Below are 14,598 nucleotides of genomic sequence, written 5' to 3' on the forward strand. Positions count from 1 at the left end.
CAAGAAAGAAAATGCATTTACATATCACCTTTCATGACCTCCAGAAGCCTGAAAGCCTTTGGGAAGTGTACTCACTGCTGTTATGCCACTTTACATTCAGCAACTTCCTCTACACAGCCACAAAATAAATGACGCGATTATCTTTTATGTGACGAACGAAGGATAACTAATGGGTGTTGCACTAGAAGAATTCACCTGCTCTTTTTCTGAATAGTGCAGTGGGATCTTTAACATCCAACTGGGAACACTGAGGTCCTTGATTTAACATTTTATCCAACAGGCTGCACCTCAGAGAGCATCCTATCTGAATGCATCACAGCTTGGCATAGCAACTGCTCTGCCCAAGACCAAGTAGGAACATTTATGGAGATTGCAAGCAATTTAAACACAATGTAAACAAATTTCAAATGTTACATTTACATTGAACTCGGTACCCATATTTGTAAGATATTGTATAAATTATTTGCTTGCAATGTAGCCAGGTATTTTTCTGATGTGTCCACCAATATATTTCCTGAAATAGCCCCTTAAACTTATGTCTGTTATCCAACAATGATTACACTTCAATTAGTACTTCATTTGCCTCCAACATTCTGAAAGGAGGTATATAAATGCAAGCTCCTTATCTTCTGTCAGATTATATTATACTTGTTGAGCTGTCCTGTGCCAAAGTCAGTATTTAATTGAGGAGTTCTGTGGGAAGTTCTCCAGTATTCAGTGAATGAGTACACTGTTGGGTATGATGCTGAGCCAACTAGACAAAGAGGTTCCCAATTTCAATCCCTCACCTGATTTTTTGATTTTTTTACCCTGGGATGATGTGATGAGTTGTACATCTGGCCTTGTGGTTAGGAAATTGTAATTTTAACCAGGGTCCCCATTCAGAAAGTGTTTGCGAGGACTCAAGCTATAAGGCTTGGCTGAGGTGTCTTACCTGAATCAAGGGATTCATTGCCTAAAATTATAATGCAAGAAAACCTTTAGTTGGCTGAAGGTAGTTCAAATTGCTTTGGTTAAGATCTGGAGACTTGCCAGGCTATTTGGGTGAAGTCATAGAGAACTGACCAAGCAACTTGGGTTAGTTAATGCAGATAGCCAGACCACTCTGCAAAATGCAGCTGGCAGTCCAGATTATCTGGGTGAATTGGTTTATAGACAAATTATAGACAGTTTTGGAAACATAAGTGTTCTTAAAAAAAGGGAGAAATTTTGAAACTGAAATATTTTTACATTAAAAATAAGTTATTCAAGTGAGCAAATAAACTTAGATGTCACATTTGGTTATTGTTGACCTATTACTTCTCACTAGAAAATGAAACAAAAACAGAATAGTGGGTTGTGGTGTGCTTTGGTCAAGAGCCATCTTACAATTCAGGCATTACTCTTCTGTTACACTATGAAAAATTTTTACTCAAGTGGTAATGCACTTTAGAAAAGCATACAAACCCTGGAAGAAATAACCTACCCTGAGGATCCAAGCTGCCATTAATCAAGATTTTTTAAACAGTTTTACAAAATACCAAGGGCCTCAAAGGTGGAAACTGTAATACATTTGGGAACAGATAAAGGTGCCAAGGTCTATAATCTCCTGGGCATGTCTCAAGCTGTCTGATGTGGTCTTCTGTCATCAATTCTGGGTATCAGTTGATTTCACAAGAGATCATGTCATTGTGTTCTGGAAGTCACAAACAGATCAATTTCATTCTAATAAATCAGAAAATCATCCAAGGCAACAGCCTTTTGTTATGTAGGACAGTGTAGTACAATCAACATTATGCACTGATGTAAACATGTCCAGTGTTGAGGACTCAGTGAGATGAAGACTAATCATCATACCTCCTGACTAAAATTAACAATATTTACAGTCATTCTTGCCAGTCTTTTCATCGTAAAGAGAATGTAACATTTCCTTTGATTAAAATGTTCTTGTTTGCTTCCAGAGTCACAAGGCTAGATTTTAACTGTGCAATGGCAAAACATGTGTCAATGCAACTGCTGTCAGTTTTATTTCAACTAAAGTTGTATATTGTCCTTGCCCAGCATTCGAATTCCCCATACTTTTCAGAAAGCATACAGTGACAAAGCTATTGTTCAAAAATTCTGTTAATGTTCTGCAGATACAACAGTGATGTTTAAGAGGCATTTAGACAGGCACAGGAACATGCAGGGAATGGAGGGATATGGATCATGTGCAGGCAGGTATTTTTAATTTAATTTAGCATTGTGGCTAAAGGGCCTGCTCCTGTGCTGTACTGTTCCACATTCTTTGGGGAAGAGCTACAGTTTAGGGACCTTTTGCCATTGCCCACAAACTAATTAAAATTTGTGTTTAAACCCCATGAACTAATCACTTTACATCAGTAAATCAATGATAACTGATGATGTGTTGATGCAAAGTAATGTAATAGCAGTATTTGTTATGAAAAAGATAATTTGAACATCTTGCGGTTATACATTTAAATTTTTTTAATCAATAAGAGATCTTGTTATACACAAAAAGAGTGAGAACAATGATCAAATTTACTTCTCTTATCACAAGAAGGTGGAAATCAGCTGTAAAGTTCCTCCTGTTCCCCCATTTGAAGTCTTGAAACTAAGCCCTGAGGCATTCAAAGGACATTTTGGGAAGAAAGACCCGATCACCTAAAATGGTGGGATCATACACAGCTCTGGATAATTGATCTATAAGCTCTGATTTTATTCACCATCACCTACTGCACAACTTCAATAAACATCAAGTTCATAGATAACCTTGGGTTCTTGATCACTTTTCTCAATGTGGTGGCTATGTCAGAATAGATTGTTCAAAAGTTAAAAACAAGTTTTTTTAAAAGTCTTTCGTTCTGCAAAATTATTGGGGAGCTAAGCCTTCAATGAGCCTTTCTTTAGGGCAATTAGAAATAAAAAAAAGCAGAAACCAACATTCTCAGATGCCAAAGAAAATTGAACCTTAAGGGCGCAACTGCTTTTTGCTGATTATCTAAGTATGAAGACGTCAACCCAGAAGGCCAAAGACTATTATATCTGTCACAGTGAAGTAAGCTTCAGATAACACACATATTCTGACAGTGATGAAGTAAGTTTTCTCTGATCACCAATCACAATGCAGTTTCCACAAATAATCCAGTCTGAAGAAAAAAACAATCCTGGTTCCTGGTACGACAAACAGCATAGCAACTGACATTCATGACCAGCTCATTTTCTTTTTATTCGTTCATTAAACATAAGAGTTGCTGGCAAGACTGGCAGTTACTGCCCAGAAGAAGGTGTGTGGCCTTCTTACACATGGTGATGGTACTTCACGATGCTGTTACTTGAGTAAGGTGCTCTAGTGTGTTAGTGAGGTGCTATATTTCCATGGTGTCACGTTTCCAAGTACTCGTTTATGTCTCTGTCCTTCGAAGTGGTAGAGGTTCTGCTGTAGAGGAAGGGTGAATGGTCCGTGTTGGGAATTGTTTTGAAGTAGCCTTGGCACATTGCTGGAATGCACCAATCATACTGTCCATTTGCAGTGACACAGCACCAGAGATGGAGTGAATATTGGTTCTCAAACTCCAGTGGTAACTTAATTTCCTCTGGGCACCATTTTAACTGCTCCTGTTAACCCATGTTGATAGACGCCAGCATTTTAAAACAGAGATGAATCAAGTTAAAATAAAAAGATGATAACTGGATTGACAGATACATATAACCTATTCACTAACTAGAGCTGGCAAAGGAAATTAAACACATAGATCCCAGGGTATGCCATAACATCGACTTCCATCATCACGTAATCCAGGCAGACAATAGAAAATAAATGAGTGCAAGGATTTGTGAGATATTAAGTTGCTCGCACTGCACAGGCCAGGGGTGCGAGACATCATATAATTCCAGGCATGTGAATGAGCAGAGCTTCTACCCAATTCACTCTGGTCTAATTTTCTTCCTGTGGCATAGATTAATCAGAAAATTTTCAAACTCAAAACTGATTCTGAAAATATGCCTTACTTCACTGAAGTACATTCACCTCCCAAAGAATCTTAAGGCTCCTTTTATCCAAGAGTATTCCCCTCCACACAAACACACACAAACACACACACACACACGCCATTGTTACAACCCTTATATTAAACTGGGAGACTGGGTCAGCAGTTGGAGAGTCAGTGGGAAGAGAAAGGTAGAATATTTTATTGCAATACTCTTGCCAAAGCAAAGCAATTCAGGTCAGTGTGTGAATCAAATATCTTTATCAGAGAAAGTTACTTTTTTTAAACCCAATTTACTTCTGCAGTGTGCTTGCACATACTCGTGTAAATAAAAGAAATCTACTTTTTCCATGCCCTTTGTACCTCAACATTTACTGTTCTTTGTCTGTTTTCGTGCATTGTGGCATTAGCACCATTACATGATCTTTATTTCCTGGGGCGGCACGGTAGCGTAGTGGTTAGCATGACGCTATTACAGTGCCAGCGATCAGGTTCGATTCCCGTCGCTGTCTGTAAGGAGTTTGTACGTTCTCCCGTGTCTGCGTGGGTTTCCGCCGGGTGCTCCGATTTCCTCCCACATTCTAAAGACATACGGGTAGGTTAATTTGGGGTTTAAAATGGGCGGCGTGGACTCATTGGGCCAGAAGGGCCTGTTACCATGCTGTAAATAAAATTTTTTTAAAAATTTAAAAATTTTTAAAAAGTGACAGCCTTGCCTCTGGGTGAGAAGGTTGGAGTTCCAGGCCCCATTCAGAGATGTGACATTAAGCTCAGTGCAGGACTTAAAGAATGTTGTCGTCACAGGTGTCATCTTTCAAATGAGATGTTAAAATTACTTCCTATCTGCCCTCTCAAGTGGGTGCAACATATAAAATGACAGTATTCAAAGAGTCAAAGGGATCTTTGGTGACCCACCCAACAATTGTCTCTCAAACAATATTGTCAAATTAAACGATTAGTTCGCCATTGTGACAGTGACTTCTTACTGTATACAAACTGACAGTTGCATTTTTCTACTTGACTTCTGAAGTAACTCCTTGGCTGTGAAGATATTCAGAATCAGGAGTAATCCTATGAACATCCAAATTCTTTCCTTCCAGTTTGTTTCCAATGTTATTTGCTAACCTCAAAAGTAACAGCCCAAAGGAACCTTAACATTCAGGTGCAACAGTTTCCATTATCTACCAGTTTTCCTGTACAAAGTTCCCAGAATGGCTCAGTATATGATATGTAATAACATGACACGGTACTTAATAATATAAACTCACTATTCCCTTATAATCAATGGGAGACCCACCATCTACATTCGAATTTCTGTTCTGTTCTACCATTCTATGTTCTTCCATAGATAGGGATTTCTTTCTCTGAGCACTGAATATCCTTCATCGCTTCCCTCATTTTCATATGTGAGTTTGCAAAATGACAAGTTGCTAAACTACCCAAATGTGAGAGTTGTCACACATAAAAATCAATCCTCACATCCCTAGCATTTTTAGCGCGGCAATCGTGAGTGACAGGCAGTGGTTGAAAACATTTTTTTACCCTTTCCTACCTTGAAGATGTCAAGGCAAACTCAAGGACATGCTGGACTTCTCCAACCAAGAACAAGTCACTTAATGTGGATTGCAATAAAAGCTTAAAACTTCTAGATCTCTAATGCTCAACATTGTATTTAACTCTGTCACCATCAAGTGACCTGTGTGTGCAATCAGGACTATTGATACCTGGGCCACAGAGCCCATTCAGCCTTGAAATTTCACTTGTTCTGCATCTTTTATCTCATTCTTGTTCTTACACTTCCCAGTAAACTACAGGAAAAGATAAAAAGCAAATCAATCTACTTTTTGGGACCCTTTCTATTCATTCATCAATGAAATTAGTTTTATTACTCTGGCAATGTATTTACCTTAGTTTACAAATGTAAATTCCAAAGTCACAATTCAATTGATAAGTGTTTGGTGATCAACAAATGAAGCACTGGCAAGCAACCATAGACTATTACCATGTACTGGCTGGATTCCATTGTAGACATCCTTCCTCGGTTGATAGTAAATGGCTATATTTACACATTCTAAAATTTTGCTCACAAAGATCCTTGCAGGGTCCCCTGGTACTTCAGCAAGGTCATCTAGCAAGTAAATGAATCATTCAGAATTGTAAGGTCTCCAATTCGATCCATGGTCCATACAGAGTTTGTTGAGCTTAATTGGTCCCAGTCCCTCTAAGCTAAAGCAAGTGAAATCAACAAGGGTTATTGGTCCTGCAAGCTATTTACTGACACTGCTGTAAATAGCTATGTGTGGACAGCACAAGGAAAGGGGCTGTCTGTGAAGCCTCTCAGAACCAAATGGGCTGCAATCCTGACAATTAATGTACGTTAAGATAAGCCAGCTAGAATGTTCTTCATTCCCACAGAGAAATAAACCCTGTAAGGGAGGGAAGGAAGATAATTCACAAAAAATGCATTTCCCGCATATTAAAAAATTCTTACATGCATGCACACCCCCCCCCCCCCCCCAAACAAAAAAGCAGGTACTTTTGTGCTGAATCCTTCGCCTCTTGTATGATACATTTCATTCCCACCTACATTCCTTACTTCAAGCTGATTGGTCAAAAATGTTAACTTCTTCCATCATTAAATCATAAGTAGCCTCCTTATAAATCTAACTCACTGTTATTGTCTGTTGAGTGACAAACATCAGACCATTATATCTACACAGAGCAACTCAGCTGTCATTTTTAAAAAGAAACATAAGAACTGCAATTTTATGCACTTCAGTATAAGAAAATGTATTCAATCTGGAGGATATTCAAAGAAATGTTTATACACAGACACAGTTAAAAGGAAAATAGAAGTACAATCTTCTCTTTTGCCCTGAGATTTTTGGTTACTCCAGCAATTTGCAAGCTCTGTGATCCAGCCATTTTTAATAAAGCTTGCGGCACGCACAACATGAAACAGTAACAAAGCGTAGCATCACAGAAATAAAGGTATTCAAACTTAGAGAAAAGCAACTACAGCAAGTTTTTAAAAGTTTGATGAAAAAATTAAATATCATTCTGTTTTCTCTTCAACCTCTTCAGAAAAAAATCAACTTTCCTTCATTTACAACTGATTATATATTTTGCTGCTCCTTCACAGATTTATTCCCTTCCTTTCTAGTCAGTTACTAATCTCATTTGAAGATAGTGCCATGAGGCATCTGGTGCCAGGTGTCCATTTTTCCTTTGTGGTGAATGTCATAAAACTATTCAATTGTGAGGAAAAGCAAATAGCAGAGCCAAGACTGACTCTGTTCTCGTCTGATATCCACAGGAACTTTCCAGCAGGAATACTGGGCCATGTTCAGCTACAAAATCAATGGAAAAATGTTCTATTTTCCAACCTACAGGCACTGTGGCCAGGTGGACTGGCTTCACAGCTGGTTCCAACCAGCTTTCTCAGCAACCCTGATCTCCATTGACATTCAGAGTGGATTTTAATCTTTCAATAAATCAAGTTTTAAAGGAAAATTAAAATGACCCATAGGAAAGTTGATATGCTTTTGATGTGTTTTCAATCTATTACTGCAGCTTCATGAACATAATTTAGATATTGTACCAGGCTTTGAGATTTTGGTTAGCCTTGTGGTTCCTTGATTTCTAAGGACCTTAAGTGAAACTCAGGACTAACAAGTCATACAACAAACTTTGAATGTACTTTTCGAACTCTCAGCTGCAAGTTCCACCGATCTAAGTGTTTTATCCACACCTCAGCTGCACAATCATATCGGATACCAAGCCACTGGCATTCCAAGAGATAACAGTGAACTACATTCCGTGGTTCCAGCAATCTTTAATATGCTACCTGCTCTCCTTCTGTATTACTCATGTAGGGTCAAACATATGCAAAGTCTTTCAGTTGAGGAGCAATATACTCACTTTGATTGGATGACTGTTCACAACATAGAGAGGGGAAGGAAGGGGGAAGATAGAGATGACGCACAGAAGAGAGAATCAAAATGGACAGGAGTGGAAGGACAAGAGAAAGAGGAGAGAATGAAAATGGCAGCAAGGGGAAAGGTAAAGGAGATGAGGAGGAAGAGAATGAGGAAATAGACAGCAAGGAGAGGGAGTGTGGGGAATGGAGATGAGGATGAGGAGCAAAGTTATAGATCAGAAGTCTGATCCCTTATTCAGAGATGAAATTCCACCCTACTGGAGTGGTTTCTTTCACTGGGGGTATGGTTTGTTCTGTTTGATCAGACCTAGATTTCCCTTATAGTGAGGAGGAGGGTGCTGAACAGATGGCCAATTGTTCAATTAAGTTGGGAGGGCGGGAAGGGAAAGCTTATTTATATGCTGGGCAGGCTGCCCATTCTTCCATCTCACTCGGAGGAGGGAGCCTTTCTCCACTCTCAGTTTTCAATGCTTTCCTAAAGACAGGGGGGAGGGGACGGAATAAGTTTCCCAGTTGGGTAGCAGGGTGGCATGGGCATGGGAAGATCTCAATAATTGGGCCCATTTTTGTTTCAGAAAGCCAGTGGAAAATGCTTCCGTTTTTAAAATCCTGAAAAGCAGAGCTGGTCAACATTAGTTTTATTGTCAACATTCGTCTCCCCCTGCCAGCTCCACAAAGTCTGGAGATGCTCCTTGTGAGTTATGGGAGGGAGGGTTCAGCAACTTCTGACTGTACTTTGCTTTGAAAGCAACAATGATCTTATATCCCATTCCATTATCGTGGAGAATGATTTCACCCTGACCAGTCAGTCATTTGTGCACAATTTATTTTCTGCAAAGAGAATTTAACTTCCAATTTCCATTCTGAATATTTAGCAAAGGGGGCTTTAGAGTTAATTTCAAACTCTTTTGTTTTTACAGTTCAGGTGGGGGATTGAAGACTAACTGAATGAAGCAGTGACTGTAAACTTTCTGACCCCCAAGACAGTCTGGACTGACTGGATTGGAAGACTAGAGAATAAAACAATGCTGTCATAAAACTTTTAGTGAAGCCCTACTGTACTTAATGAGACACATAACAGGGGCCTAAATACGCCACCTACAGCTGTAAAGCTTTGCAGTGTTGCAAACTCTCACCTTATTAATCACAGTTTTGCTCTTTCCTACAACTCACTGTGACTTAGTTTGACACCCCAGGTTAGTACCCTGTAAAGAACAGGCATATATAAAACAAAATCTCACTGCTTCACTATTGCACCCATACAAGCATCATCAGTTAAAAGAAAATGATGTAATGGGGACAGAAATTCCACAGAAACTGCAAGCACATCATTTATCTATATGCATAGCAAAAAAAATACATATCGCCAGATCCCAGGTGGCCTAAGCAAGCATAAAATTCAACAACTAAAGGGGAAAGAACAAACCAAAAACCTTTTGCAGTAATTAAACAGCCAGAAGACCATGCAACACAATAAAGAAAACAACTTCCCCACCGGGATTTAATTTCCCCCAAAACAACCTAAAAGGTTGGGCTCCTTTTTAAGCTGTTCAATAAAAACCTGACAAGGCCTGAAAATGACATGGATCTTGAAAAGTAACCCCACAAGTTACAAGGCATTTCTCAATTTAAAAAAAACAGAAAATAAATAATTTAAAACACCATTCCTATGGAGCAAAGAGAAATATATCATGTTCTCCTTGACACTTTAACCAAACACTGAAATCACTGCTAAATTTGGTTATACTTTGAACTTTGCACACAGACTTTCAAATACAGTTCCAGTGCAAACAGGCAGTTAGAAATAGTTGAACAAGCAACAAATCTGGCACGTAGCCTTGCTAGTATTCAAATACTGTGTGACCATGCTGCCATATCTTCAGAAATTATTTTCTGATTGTAATTCTAACCCCTAAACTAGGCAGATGCATATTGGTAAATGCACAGTGTCGTTTACTATTATTAGAAATAGACCATAATTTAATTCAGGCACTAAACAGGAAATAGTTTAGCATATCCAGATATAAGCATGATAGAGTTGAAGCACGAGGGAAAAAGGTCCAATTCGGACCAATGTTGATCTGAATATTTCGGAATGGTCATCAATGCACTGTCTCAAAAAGGGGGTTAGCAAAGCACAAGCTCTCTGCAAACTAACTTTTCCAGTGCTGGGTATGTTTACACATTTGCAATTGGTATCTATAGAAACCTGTCATTTGCTGGGAGAACTCCCTTTTGCCCTTTCCAGAAATCTGTGCTTGTTTTTATAGAATGGGTGCACTCTTCTGTAAACAGAGCAGAAAGATCGTCCAGGGCTCCCACATTCGACTGTTCTATGTCCAAACCAGCCGATTTAATGTTTTATGGGCTTCTCCCAATTGTGAAGGAGAAACAGTGTTTGGATCAAATACTGGTCACCAAACACTCACAAATAATTTTAATATTCACAATATTCTTAACATATAAAAAAAATCACACGTCATCTATACTATTGAGAAACTGATTAATACAGAGGAACTGATTCACTATAATGTGTGTGTGTGTATATATATAAAAATCCCAGTTTGCTTTTTTCCTGTTTTTATGCAAGTCAGATCACGCACAATGTTCGTGTCCATTCTGAACAGCCACACAGATAAGAATCCCACTGTACCACTCCTGGGGAACTGAAGAACAACCACTATCTCCTGAAGGAAAGTATATGGTCTACCTACTGTAATGTTATCATCAATCAGATAGAAACTAAAGCCATTATTAAAGCTTAATCGCAAACAAAACGTTCCACTGTTTGAAATGAAAGAACAACCTCCTTCGCTGAATATTTTGAACTTGCCCGTTATTTATCCGTTTTGATTTCCTCACTTTGATTTTCACGTGTAAACAATGCAAGTGGTTTACACACATTTTCAAGATACCTCATTTGCAATTGAGCTGAAGACCATTCCTAATCTCCATCATTATTCCTGACCTCCATGCAAACCTCACAACTGGCCACAGGCATCCAGCATCCATCACCACTCATGAAACCTAAGCTTGCAGGGATGGACAGCTGCATGTGGCAATAGCTGAACAGCTATTTTTTGTTACTGGGCGCTGCTGAACAGCAGGATGTGTCAATTACTGGCAACAACTACCTAGTACTTCAGTTGTGCATTTCAAGAGTTGTAAAACACCAAAAAAAATGCCAGACAAAATTCTGAGAGTACATGCCTATTTTTTTGCAAATATAAAGCACAAGCATCTTTTTCTCATTAATCTTTGATCACATGGTTATAATGTAACAGTTTATGATACATCAGATGCATGCATTTTAAATATGCACCTTTTATCTGAAAAATATCTTGATATAAGTTGGTTATTACATATTGCCAAAGTCATAGAGTCATAGAGCAATACAGCACAGATACAGGCTCTTTGTCCCTGTTGCAATGCAATATAAAATGGAGTTAAATTGTTTCTCCTTGACATTGACAACATTACGAAAAGAATTTTGGGTCATAAGAGTGGTGGGTGATCAGAAGCTAAATTCAGAGTTACTTAAACGGCAGACTGGCTAGCAGCGGTTCATGTAAGGAATGTCTAGAGTTTCCTCCTGTCACGACTGTATCATATTTGTCACAATCAAGTTTTAATAGGCAAAAATTTTGAGCTGCATTGGCAATATTAAAATTAGCCAAGAGTCACATTTCTCTTCTACCATCACTTTTGTATGTACAGTTCACCATTTAAACCAAATCGAAAACCACTTTGCTCGTGCCACAATTCACACTTCTTTTGCACAAAATCTTGCTATGTTCAGAACAATGTGATAATTAAAATGTATTCAACTTAGCACTTCCCCGACTGAGTTATTTCACCAGATGACTCCTTTGACATTTGATGCTCTTTTTGAATTCAGTGTTTGAGGCCTTTTAAGCCAGTGTATGAAAGCAAGCTGATTATGCAATTCATATCTGATTATCCTTTTTTACCAGAGCAATATCCTTTTCAAACACAGAGCAGAAATAATGTTGTGGAACTGTATTTCATCAAAAAAAGCTGCAAGTTAAGGAAAACAGTGTGGGGAGCAAAATAGAATCTGTAGCTGAACAAGATCCTAAAGCGAAAAAAAATTAGAGCAAAGGAGAATGCAACTGGAAAATGCCATGCGAACAGTATTGGTTGGACAATAAGCTCCACCTATCAAAGCACTCATCAATCAAAGGAAAAAGAAGTCTCTAGGAACAGGATATTACAGGCATTTTGTTCATTGAATACTAGACAGATTCAAAATAGTGCCTGCGTTAATCAAATCAAAAGCAGAACAGGTGGAACACAAATGCTGTGCTCTCTCCTCTCCAGATATGTACGGATCAAAATTGCACCTTTCACGATCACCTTTCCTTCTCCCAAACCTACTGTTGGGAATATTAGCCTATACTTTTCAAAAAAAATGGTTCTTTTATAGGTCTTAAAATGTTTCTTCTCAGACCGAGACTTTAGTCAGGTAGGTTCATAAGGTAAAGTTCAGCAGCTCCAGAAATTCATCATCAAATTTCTGTGTTACTGTATATCTGTCACAGAGAAGCTTTCAGCATAGTCATTTAAGGGGAAATAGTTTTTACTCTTGGTTGTAAATCATTGATAATTTATGAGTGAATATTTTTAAAACACTACTTGATTCCAGTCCAGTGGATGTGGTTACACATTTAGGAAGGTATGCTGTGGCTTCACTAACACATCACAGGCTCACTTCTCAAAGCTACTGTTAACCATCCATAACAAGATTAAACAAAAGGTACTATGATTAAGGAAGTTGAAAAGAAATGATGAGGCCCTTTCAGAAGCACAATCAGCCCAAGTCTAATGTGTACCTTCTCAGATATGAACCCAGCACCTGTTAAAATCATTACTGCATGCTCAGACTAAGCAATAAAGAATTAACATGTAGAGGGACACAGCAGATTAAAAAAATAATGAACTTAACATACTTTATATAAACCACAAATTCCTTAATAAATGATCATTGGTGTAATATCACAGCCTGTCATCTTTTCAATCACTTGTAAAATTGTCATAAAGCTCCCAACACAAGAAATAACCTCCTATTGTCCCACAATACAGAACTGTGTCCACACAGGATAGGGATATGAGATTAAAGTCAAAAAGATTCTGTGCTTGTTCTCATGTTCCGCAGAACTTTCAATCTTTTATGTGTATTTTCACATATCCCACCCACCAAATAAAAGCAAAAGTAGTAACCACTGCAAAAGGCCATGTGAAGCTCCTCAAATGAATTTCAAGATGTCAAAATGATCTGTGCCTCTATGGCACTGCAATTATTTTCAAAAAGAATCAACATTTTTATCAATCCTTGGAAGTTAATCAAAATGAACCAATTGCAAATATAATTACAGGAATTAAATATAACAATGCCAGTTAACGGTTTGTATTTAACGTTTATAATGGCCCGGGGTCATGTTTAAGAAAAGTTGGCAGAATAAGTTGACACCCGCTGGAGCGAGGGATGCGAGCGCTCGGAGTTAGCGCAGTGACTGGCCTCCGGCTCCCGGTAGACCTTGTGATCCACACGGCCAGCCAACACAAAGAGACGGTCAGCCTGCTCGCCTCTTGAGGACCGGATCGACACCTGGTGGGGAACCTGGCTGCTGAGCAATTTTATTGATGACAGAGAAACCCAGAGGGGCTTGCGTGCGTCTTTTTCTCGGCAAATTCCTCGCACGTTTTAGTTTGTTTGTGCACGGGTTGCCCGTCGCGGCAAGCAGCAATTAACAATACCCCTTCACCCTCCCTCCCGCCAGCAAGTCAACAGTATCTGCGTGGGTTAATGCACCCAAGGGAGGGTCTCATCTGAAGGCAGTGTGATTGGTAGAGTGGGAAAGTGAGAGTTTGAGTGTTGTCTTTACTGTGGGATATTGTGTGTGTGAGAGAGAGTGGGAATTTGTGTGTGAGAGTGCTTGTGTGTGCGTGCATGCGTGAAAGAGTGGGTGAATGTGAAAGTGTACTTTGAGAGTGTGTTTGTGCATAGTGGTTGTGAATGTGTGTGCCAATGTGATGTGTGAGGGGGGAGAGTCTGAGCTAATGATTATACGACTGTGTGTAACTGAGTGTGGGTTATAATTATGTGACTGTATAAGTGTGTGCGACTTGAGTGCCAGTGTGTTATACGACTGCGTGTGTCGGGGGGGGGGACTGAATGTGAGTGGTTATATAGCTCTGTGTGTGTGTGTGTGTGTGTGTGTGTGTGTGTGTGTGTGTGTGATTTCCCCCTGAATGTATGAGTGAGTGGTTCTATGACTGTGTGTGGGGGGGAGACAGTGTGAGTGGTTATATTACTGTGTGTGTGAGAGAGGAGAATGTATAAGTGGTTATATGGTTGTGTAAGAGAGAGGGGGAGAGATTACGTGAATGATTATACTATTGTGTGTTACTGAGTGTGGGTTATGACTGGATGTAGTGTGTGCGACTTTGAGTGTGATTGATTGTACGACTGTGGGTGTGTGTGTGAGAGGGGAAGGACTAAGTGTGAGTGATTCTATTACTGCGTGTGTGTGTGTAAAAGGGGGGGAGAGTATATGTGTGACTGATTACACTATTGTGTGAGAGAGAGATGGAAAGACTCAGTGTGTGGTTATATGCCCGTGTGTGAGAGAGGGAAAATGTTGTGAGTGGTTATCTGACTCTGTGTGT

At 39.2% G+C, this 14,598-nt stretch overlaps 1 protein-coding gene across 1 annotated transcript in view; it reads right to left on the reverse strand.

The window, feature by feature from the left end:
• The window catches only part of LOC127572951 (receptor-type tyrosine-protein phosphatase delta-like), a 511,608-nt gene that overhangs the window by 495,932 nt on the left and 1,078 nt on the right, over nt 1-14,598 (reverse strand).

Source organism: Pristis pectinata, chromosome 7, assembly GCF_009764475.1.
Source record: "Pristis pectinata isolate sPriPec2 chromosome 7, sPriPec2.1.pri, whole genome shotgun sequence".
NCBI classification, from domain to species: Eukaryota; Metazoa; Chordata; class Chondrichthyes; order Rhinopristiformes; family Pristidae; genus Pristis; species Pristis pectinata.